Source organism: Rosa chinensis, chromosome 2 (genome assembly GCF_002994745.2).
Source record: "Rosa chinensis cultivar Old Blush chromosome 2, RchiOBHm-V2, whole genome shotgun sequence".
NCBI lineage: Eukaryota > Viridiplantae > Streptophyta > Magnoliopsida > Rosales > Rosaceae > Rosa > Rosa chinensis.
In genome coordinates, this window is record NC_037089.1 from 30,697,251 (window position 1) to 30,708,640 (window position 11,390).

Consider the following 11,390-nt stretch of genomic DNA (forward strand, 5'->3'; position numbering starts at 1 on the left):
TTGACTATGCCTCAACTCCGTGTACACCCGACCTCAACCAATTCGCCTGCAAACTGGGCATTTGAAACCGAAGGGCCCAGGGGAAAGTACATAAACACGTTAGCGTGAGTGGACAAAAATAAACAATTTTTAACAAAAAGGATTTTATACTTTCCCACATTTATTTCTTTAAAAATTCCCGATGCATGCAATGATTAACAAAAATAAAATAAGAGGAGTTCGACTCTTGAAAGTCGACTAGCCCCGCTAGTCACAAACGATTAAAAGAAAAGGTTGAAACTCTGATACTCAAGGAAATAAAACCAGCCCCGCTGGCTAAAATAAATCGGACTAGCCCCACTAGTCGAAAATAGTATAATGAGTAGGGGAAGACGATAGCCATACGAGTGAGCCTCCTAGGCTAAAGTACTCCCATTACTCTCGTAATATACCCTTACGCCACTATGTGTAGCGATAGGATACTGGGCTTCAGAATTACTGTCACAGAGACAGTAACCAGCGCCACAAAGGCGGAGGGCTTCGGTGATCCCATCACCTCGCCACAAAGGCAGAAGATCAAAGCTAGCAATGATAAGTCACCCAAAGTATGGCAAAAGAAAATCCGAAAACCTCATAAATCCATAAAACTTCCCCAACTCTCATAAACGAATTTCCAACGACGTGTCCCACACGCCAAGATAATCTCAAGTTCAAAATAAATAGGAGAAATAATATTACTCGTAAACCGGAACAAAATCAATTTCCAAAAATCATCATCAAGGCATTCCCAATGCCAAAATCGAAAGTCGATAAATAAATAAGAAATATAACTCCATCGAAAACCCATTTCGAAAATCCTTTAAAAATCTCAAATCGAAATGAAATATAATTAGAGAATAATTCAGGAAATCACCTCAGAAATAAGATAATTCACCATTAAGATTATAAGTCAAAAGCAATTTCAGAAACGAATCAATAATGAAAGTATTTATCTGAGATAATACAAAATCAATTTATAATCTCATACTCGAAAGGTAAATCGATGAATAAATAGAGCATACTTTAAGAAATAATGCATGCGTCAATTACTTAAAAACAAAAGTCCACTCACAGTACTATTCCGACGGTCACGCATTCGAGTTCCGTCATCGAGCAATAGCTCGGTACGTCGTCCTGTACAGAATTATATTCCTTGAATAATTCTTCAACAATTTAATATGATTCCTAAACTCAATTCCTCATAAATTACATCTCCCATTCTCCTCAGATTCAGCCCAAATTATACCACTAATACCAATTCATTAATTTAAAGGTTCTAAGGCAGAACCGGGAGATATCCGACGGTCGGATTCTCGTAATTCGATAATCGAAACCCTAAACTTCAAAAATTCATAATTAATTCCAAGCTTCTCCAAAAATTACCAAACCTCACATACAAGCTCCACACAATTTATAGGATTTAATGGGCTAAAAACCGGAATCAAAGCACTGCCCTACACGCCTCCACGCGCCACCCACAGTGGCGGCGCGTGGGGCTCACGCGCCGGTGGCCACCACCTCCAATGGTCACCAAATTTTGACAACAGCACCTACTCAACACACTGATCATTTTTCTCAACTACAACACATCCCAATTTTACCTCGAAGAGCTCCAATTTAGTCGTTGAACACAAGCCCTGAAAACCCAAGAACCCTAGAATCGGGTTCTCCTTGATTCTCCTTCTACACTACAAATCGTGGCTCAAGGCTAGGGGCAAAACAATCCTTGGCAAAAACCGCGCCTTCGACAATGGTTTGGTGGCCGGAAACGGCCGAAATCGCCGGAAATCGACGAAACTTCCGTTTGGCTACAGTGGACTTCTTGGCTCAAATCCGAGCTCCTCCGGCCGAGCCACCGCAAAACACCACCCCAGGCATGACAAGAAGGAGGAGGCGAGCTTGCCAATGCCCGGATTCCGTCATGGGGTGGCCGGAAACGGAAGAATTCGCCGGTGGAAGAAAACGGCAGAAGGGGAAGGAAAATCGGGAAAGAGGAGAGAGAAAATTCGGTAGATTTCCGAAAATGGAAATCTACCACAGTAACTCAGCTATTTATAGAAGGTTACTGTTTACGGAAATCTACCACAGTAACTCAGCTATTTATAGAATGTTACCGTAAACAGTAACTTTAATCTTTCGCTTATAACTTTCGCATACGGACTCCGATTTTAGCGTACCACATATGCACGCGCTCGATTTAACGTCCTCTACAACTTTCATGAAGGAAGTTTTCTCAAATTTTGGCCCAATCAAAAAGTCAACTTTTAGGGCCACTAAAATACCGAATTAGGGTAAAAAGTGAAAGTAATTGTCGTTTACCGTCCAAATGACTAGTAAACGGGTAAGTGAAGATACGGGATGTTACACCAAGTATGTTCTCTTTTATTTATTTAATTTCATACTCCGGTAAATTTAGTTATTTACAATCAGAACTTTTGAGCTTGTATGGTTAGATAATATTGATCCTTTTAGCATGCCTTGTTATTTTATCTATGTTTTATTATTCGTAGAAATTTGAGCATGCTATATTATTGCTGTTATTATGTGTAGCATATATATTGTTATATATTATTTGTGAAATTTTGAGCATGTCCTGTAATTTATATTATTACCTGTTGTAATTGTTTTTAGGGAGCTTCTATTCATACCTCCAAAATTGGTATTTGGACCTCCCCACTTAATAGACCTCCAACTTATTTTTATAAATAACCAATAAGCTATCTACACCTCCCTAATTTTCCCAAAATGCCCATCGTCCAATAAAATCAATAAAAGTCTTTTTTTTGTTTTTTTCTAGATTCTATTCATACCTCAAAAATCAGTAATGGACCTCCTTCAAATTTTGAATAATTCACAATCCTATTTTACCTTTGAACCAAAAAAATAAATAAATTAAAAAAATAAAAAAATCCTCCATGTGGTAGTCTCTCTCTTTCACATAATTTTGTTGCTCCTATTTTGTTTCTTTCATCCATACGTATTTTTTAGTCTTTCTTCCAAAATTCTAACTATCATAGTTTGGCTTTTGTTTCAGTTTGTTTTTTGTTACTGTCATACTTTCTTGCTTTGTTTTTCTCTTTCTGACCTTCTGGTCTCTATGTACCGCTATTGTATTACAAAAAAAAAAAAAGGTCTACTATGCTCTCAAGTCTATGAAACTATAGTATAAGAGAATTGAAGTGGAAACAAAGAAATCCAACAATTAGATAGTTAGATAGCACAATAGCACCAACCTTTCAGGCCATACCAAGTTAATCGAAAAGTCTACAATTATAGAAGAGTAATTAAATAAAAGGCCATTCAAAGTAAGATCAAACACAATTAGATCTTGGACTCCCTAAGGACAAATATGAATCATTCTTCCCAATGGCCTGCACAAAAAAACATGGTGCCAAATCGAACCATTTAATCAAACCAAGAACCAAAATTCCAAGTTTATGAAGTGGATGCTTCTAGTTTTGAGTACAGAAGTACTAATCGAGAACATCATACCATGTATTCAAGTTGCAGAGCCAAAATTCCAATTTTCTCAAGTGGATGCTTCTAGCTTTTAGTAGTACTAATCGAGAAACCAGAGTTAGACATTGGTACGATACAATGGTCAATGATTTTTGGAGGAGAAGGTTTTCTCCAAGTTGAAAACTACTAGAGATAAAAGGTCTCCTCTTGTTTTTTATTTTTTTTTCATCCCCTCTTTTATGTCCTTATTGGTCATTTGACATGAGTTAATAAAGTCAACTATTATTTGAAAAAAAAAAAAGGTCCAAATACTAATTTTGGAGGTATGAATAAAAGCTCCCTTGTTTTTAATGTGGAATTCTAAAGCATTTTTTAATAATTGTTTATTTAACATGTTATAGATAAATTGAGTTTTGCCCTGATAATGAAAAATTCATGCACATTATAAATACATAATTACATTGATAAAGTATTTTTCACAAAGCATTGAAAAAATGTGATCATTACGAATCTTGGTCTTCAAATCTTATTCATATGCTTGGAAAATAATTCACGTGGATGTCTTTATGACTGCGTAATTTATATATCTTCTCCCTTGTTTATGTAGATGGCCGATCCAACTCGACTTGAATTTGACATTTTGGATTCAAAAGGACTTAAGTACCATCATTTGGTTTCTGATGTGGAAACCGTCTTTGTGGCAAAAAAATACACTGCCACCATCGAAACTCCCCCCGACCCCAAAGACAATGGACCGTCTAACAAGGTGAAAGCAAGTGCCTTAATGTTTCTAAGGCAACATATTGACCCTAGCCTAACCTGGGAATACCTTCAGTTGAAGACACCCAAAGAACTGTGGGATGCCCTTAAGGGACGTTTTGGGAACATTCATGATAGTTTGCTCCCAGAACTAACCGTTTAGTGGAATAAAATCTGCTTGCTTGACTACAAAAGGGTCAATGACTTCAACAAGGACATGTTGCGCCTAAAGGCACGTCTCAATTTCTGTGGAAAGGAACTCATAGAAGATGATATAATCCAGAAGACTCTTTCCACTTTTCCTACTTCAGCACTTATACTAGTGAACTAGTATAGGCTGGAGTATGACAACAAAAGAATCACAACATTCCATAAGCTAAACAACCTACTGCAAGTGGCTGAGAGGCATAATTAGGTTCTTTTGAACAACAATGTCAGGCCCGTTGGGACAAAGAAAATTCCCGAGGCTAATTATGGCAAGGTGCTGATCCCTACCCATATGGAAACAATGCACCAAACGGAAAGGGATATGGGGGTAGTGATATGGGCTGTGGAGGCCCTCCTAATGTATGGCACAGAGATGGTGGTGCTGGCCCTAGTGGTCATGGAAATAAGGTGCAAAAGGCACCTAAGAAACTTTCAGTCAAAAAAGGAAAGAGTTGGCAATGAACCATGCTATAGGTGTAGAGTTATTGGGCATTGGTACAAGAACTGCTAAGCAAGCAACAGAGTAACAGCCACTTACAAGAGGTATAGGGAGTCTAAAGAACAAGAGGCTCACTATATGGAAGGAGGAGGCCATGACCCGGACGTCAACCTCACAGTTGCAGACTTCAAAGGAAACAAGGAACTTGCTCAGTCAATGGATGCTCCACATTATGACTGATCTGCTTTATTTATTTATTTTATTTTATTTTCCAAAGACAGTTGTGAAGGCATGATGCCTCTTTTTTTTTCTCTTTTTTTTTTTGTTAATTAGACAATTGCCTGGTCTTAAAGTTTATTTAAATAATGGTTTGATGAATTTGATTTCTGAACAAGACCTTGATTTGATTATCGTTGGCTTATTAATAAATTTTAGATTTTATTCTGAAGCATTAAATTTATTCGATTTTATTTAATAGACATATATACATGGTTCAAAATAGCACTATAAAGATGTAAAGCAATACATCTAGAAAAATTATTAGAATGAAAAGATTATCCTTCTACCTAAGTTGAAATACTCTAAAGAATATGAGATATATTTTTCAAAATATTTAATAATACCTCCCATTTACTTATAGGAATGAATTCAGGAGAACTTGAGTGCTTAGTTGATGGTGGGACTACCCACACCATATTAAGGAATAGCCGATTATTCATTGAATTAATAGCCTATAATTCCTCTGTGACTACGATGATTGGATCATCACAAGTAATAAAAGGGCGAGAAACTCCCAAATTTCTACTGCTTAACAGCACAATATTGAAAGTCACATACACTCTGTATGCACCAAGAGCTAATCGGATCTTGTTAAGTTTTAAAGATATTCGTGCCAACGGTTATCATATAGAAACCCACTGTGAGAATGGAACCGAATACCTTTATATTACCTCTAATGAATGTGGAAGGAAACACATGTTAGAGAAACTAATGAGCCAATCTAATGGACTGTACATCAATACTATTCGGATAATTCAATCCTATGGACTGTACATCAATACTATTTGGATAATTCAATCCTATGCTGTCACCAATAATGAAATGTGGGACACTGACTCATACAGGCTTTGGCATGACCGTCTAGGGCACCCTGGTCATGATATGATAATCCGTATTTTAAAGAACTCATACGGACATCCCTTCTTTCAAGTGAAAGATATAATGGGACAAAAAACCGCCACACTGCAAGGTTTCGGTCCTAGTACTGCTCAAATGCAGCCATTGCCTTGTGAAGTACCAGAAGCACTACCTCTCTCCCATTATTCCTAATTGACTATTTCAAAGGCACGTCACTCGTTTCGCAAAGCCTGCTCTTTAGCAAAAACAGGATCGAGACTTTCCTATGCTAAAGATACAAAATAAAACATTCCATTCTTGCAAAGGATACAAGAAGATATATGTGAACCTATCCATCCAGAATGGCGGACCATTCAAGTACTTTATGGTTCTGGTGGATGCTTCGACACGCTGGTCCGATGTCGCATTATTGTCCATAAGAAATGCTGTATTTGCAAAACTCCTAGCACAGATTATACTTTTAAAGGCTAACCACCCTGATCACACTATCAAGTCTATAAGGCGCAATAACGCTGGAGAGTTTACATCAAAAGTATTTGATGATTATTGCATGTCTATTGAGATTGATGTAGAGCATCCTATACCCCATGTGCATACACAAAATAGTCTCACAGAAGCCACAATCAAAAGGCTACAGATGGTGGCTAGGGCACTGGTTATGCGCACCAACCTGCCTATATCTGCCTAGGATTATGCAATATTGCACGCAGCTTTACTTATTCGCATAGTTGTTAACTAGATATGGGCCTGACATTTCACATATATGCATATTTGGTTGCGCAGTATATGTACCTATTGCGCCCCCATAGTGCACCAAAATGGGTCCTCAAAGACGATTAGGTATTTATGTTGGATATGAATCTCCAAAAATTATCCGCTATTTGGAACCCTTGATAGGCGATCTTTTTACTGCTAGATTTGCAGATTGTCACTTTGATGAGATGGTCTTCCCGTCGTTAGGTGGAGATAGGAAAAAGGATTTTCCAAGGGAACGACATGAATTTTCGTGGTTTGTCCCTACACTGTCTCATCTTGATCCTCGCACTTCACAATGTGAAATGCTCTGCTAAAAATAGCACGCAATTTAAAACCCTTTTTGTTGTCAAGTTGTAGTAGTGAAAGTAAGGGATCATTCTACGCCAAGGATCAAGGGTGGTTCACCTTCAATTTATGTAACCTAGAAAACAAAGAAAACTAGAAACTATAATAAAACAAATTTAAAAACACAATTGGGGGGAAATTATTGATTCATTATGCTGAAAATAAAGTAAGAACAAAAGATGAGTCTAAAGTAAAGTTTGTGAATATGATGATGAGCAGTAAGGAGTTCGTTATCCACCACTAAACACAATCCAAGTTCCAATTTTTATTCCTATGTTTATTACTAAGTCATGAGAGAGAGATTGACTAAGTTACAAAGCTAGAAGAAAGCTAACTACCTTATATTACTTCCCTACAATGTTCTAACAAGAACAAGCGCCGTTATTAGAACCTTTTGAAAACATGCAACATAGAGATCACAAGCAGCTCCTACATTTAGCAAGTTCTAAAGCATTAAGCACATATGGAAGGATGTCAATCTAAGTGTACAAACTAGTACAATAAGAGTGTCTAGTTGCATTCCTCATCTTTGGTACACACCTAGGTGAGAGGTTTTACTACTTCGGTTAAAATCACAAAACTATTAGGTGAATTGCTATTTAACCTAGCACCAATTACATGCATATCCTATATGTTTGCAACCACATGAAACATACATATAAAAGATTCATCTAATCCAGAACCAAAGAACAATCTCATCAACAAAGTAACTAAAACATAGAAATTTATTATGAAACTTGAACCATAGTTTAGGGCTTCAAACTAGCCCCTAACACAAAAGTATTTAGCTACTCATTGTTCTAAGGTAAACATACAGTAACATATTGAAAATAAGAAAACAAAGTCGCAGAAAAGGAGTGAAGAGACACGGTGGATGTTGCTTGAAGATGGATGGTCACGGTGGTGGCAGATGGCGACTTTGGTGGCTTCTTTTCCTTATGCTTGTATGGAGCTTCGAAAACCAGAGAGCTAGGGTTATTTTGAGGGGTGAAATCTGTATGATATGGTCTCCAATGACGCCAAGAAGCCTCCTATTTTATTGTTTACAAACCCCTAACTTTTCTCTTCAAAACCGGGTTGAGTTCTCCTTATTCTTCTCCAATTCCACTTGCTTGGCTGCCCCACAATCTTCTGAACCTTCCTTAAGTCTTTCTAATAGTCTCTTGATAAGTATAATGCAGCAAAAATCTAATAAAATTCGTCCCAAAATCTGCCAAGAATATCTTCTAGAAGATATAGCCTTTAATTCACTTTCCTTTCTCAACTAGGACTGATTTCCCTCTCCATGTTTGACATGGGTTCCCAGCAGATTCGAAGGTGATATTCTGCCACATAATACTTCTGATGTCACCCTTCAAAACCGTGCAAAAACCTTCTAGAAAGCTTCTTGAAACGTGGCCCAACAACGGTCTTGAAAGTGCTTCGCATAAAGACTTGTCAGAAATTCTAGATTTTCCTTATCCTCTGCTCATCTATGCAGCATCTTAACTTCTTCATTACACCACCTTTCTGGATGATTCTTGATTCGAAACTGCTCTACAACATATATCCTTAAATTCTGGGAGGAGAACTTCATGATTTCCTGAAAAGCTGATGGAAACAGTCTTCTCGGGGAACCAACTTTGAGCACAGCCTCCGGCTTCCTCCTTATTATTCTGGACCAAATATTTTACTGAAGTTATAGTAGAACATGTGATCTTCAAATGTTGCCAGGCCTTTCTTCATAATTCCACTCGAAGGTTCTTCAAAACAGCTTCCCAAAACAGAAGAAAATAAGGCAGACTCTTGTACTATGTTTTCTGCTTCTCTGCAACTGTTTTTTCACGGAAATTTTCTCCATCTTCTCTTGAGTTTTATGACCAAATGAATGATCAGAGTCCATCCTTTGCATCACTACTTCATGTGAAGTGCCTTGATTTCCCCATTGTAGCTCTCTTTTCTCCTTAACTACTTCTCAAAGTACCTAAGAAAATAACAAAGTTAAATGGGAAAAATGAATGATCAGAGTCCATCCTTTGCATCACTACTTCATGTGAAGTGCCTTGATTTCCCCATTGTAGCTCTCTTTTCTCCTTAACTACTTCTCAAAGTACCTAAGAAAATAACAAAGTTAAATGGGAAAAATGAATGATCAGAGTCCATCCTTTGCATCACTACTTCATGTGAAGTGCCTTGATTTCCCCATTGTAGCTCTCTTTTCTCCTTAACTACTTCTCAAAGTACCTAAGAAAATAACAAAGTTAAATGGGAAAAATTCACCAATGGTGTCTGGACACTTAGGGGACTTTCAGAATGATACCCGAACTTACAAAGTTATCAATGTGATACCTGGACTCATTTTTTCATATCAACGTCGTACCTGCGAACAGTTTCTATCACGGAGCCGTTAAATTTTGCACGTGCGATGCACGTGAGTCATTTAATGAAGATAAAAAGACCGATTTAACCTCAAAAAATTTTAGAAAAATTCACCAACGGTGTCTGGACACTTAGGGGACTTTCAGAATGATACTTGAACTTACAAAGTTATCAATGTGATACCTGGACTCATTTTTTCATATCAACGTCGTACCAACGACCAATTTCCGTCACAGAGCCATTAAATTTTGCACTTGCGATGCACGTGAGTCACTTAATGAAGACAAAAAGACCGATTTACCCTCAAAAGTTTTTTTTTTCCTTTTCTTTTCTTTTCTTTCTTTCTTTCTTTCTTTCTTTCTTTCTTTATTATTCTTCTTCTTCTTCTTCTTTTTTTCCGATTCTTTATTCTCTCCTTCTCTCCTTGCCAACACCACCGCTTTCGGAGAACCCACCATCGAATATGGAGGAAGAAAAATGGGGGAGAGCCACAATAACCTCCACCACCACACAATGACATCGTCCTCCGCTGCTTCTTGATTGGGTTTGGGGATAAGGACTGCTTCTTCCTCCACCGCTAGAGAAATCGTGGAGGCTTGAGGCCACATTCTAAGGGCCAACAGCCGGAAGGACCGCCACAGCAAGGTCTGCACCGCCAAAGGCCCCAGGGACCAGCACGTCCGGCTTGTCTCCCACACCGCCATTCAATTCTACGACGTGCAAGACCAGCTCAGATACGACCGGCCTAGCATGGCCGTTGATTGGCTCATCAAGAAAGCCAAGGCCACAATCTACAAGCTGCCGCCGTGGAACCCGAACTCAATTTCTGTTCAGACAACATCTTCTCCGACGGTGCCGATATCCGTTGCGCAGGACACGCAGAACGCGAGCCTCCATTTCTCGATGGTGGAGGCTTCGAGTTTATTGTTTGCTAATTGGCGAGGCGCAATGGTGAGCAGCAGCGGAGTGGTAGAGCTAGTGAATCAGAACAGCTCAACTTTTCTGCAGGTGAGGATGGTGTGGAGGTCGAAGTTAATGTTCATCTTTGTCTGCCTACAATTGCCTCTGATCGAAGTTGGGCTAGAGGTCGAAGTTGTTGGCTAGACCGGTGAAGTTGCAGGTGAGGATGGTATGGAGGTGGTGTTGCATGTTGGGAATGACGGAGAGGATGGCGAGGTGGGATTGGAGCTGTGATTTGAGAGTGGAGGGCTGGGGGGGGGGGGGGTCTGAGTTTCTGATGAATGGTGTATAAAAGGGGGTCGGAGGAGAGAACAAGAGTGGTGGTGGCTAAGTCATCGGCGGCAGGGATGAACTCGGAGTGAGCGGCGAAGCCTCAATGCACAATTTCAATTTGTTGTAAGATTTGAAGTGGGAGGAACCAGAAGCATCTGTGGTGCATGAAGGTGGATTGAGACGCAATAGCGGTGTTTGATCGGCGATCGGCGGTGGGAATCGGCCGAGCAAGATGATTTGAATCTTCATGATTCAAATCAGGGGAAGAAGAAAACAAAAAAGAAGAAGAAGAAAGAAAGAAAGAAAGAAGAATAAAGAAAGAAAGAAAGAAAAGAAAAAAAAAAACTTTTAACGGTAAATCGGTCTTTTTGTCTTCATCAAATTACTCACATGCAAAATTTAACGGCTCCGTGATGGAAATTGGCCTTAGGTATGATGTTGATACGAAAAAATGAGTCCAGGTATCACATTGATAACTTTGTAAGTTCAGGTATCATTCTGAAAGTCCCCCAAGTGTCCAGACACTGTTGGTGAATTTTTCCAAAAATTTTTTAGGGTAAATCGATCTTTTTATCTTCATTAAGTGACTCACGTGCATCGCACGTGCAAAATTTAACAGCTCCGTGACGGAAACAGTTCATAGGTACGACGTTGATATGAAAAAATGAGTCCAGGTATC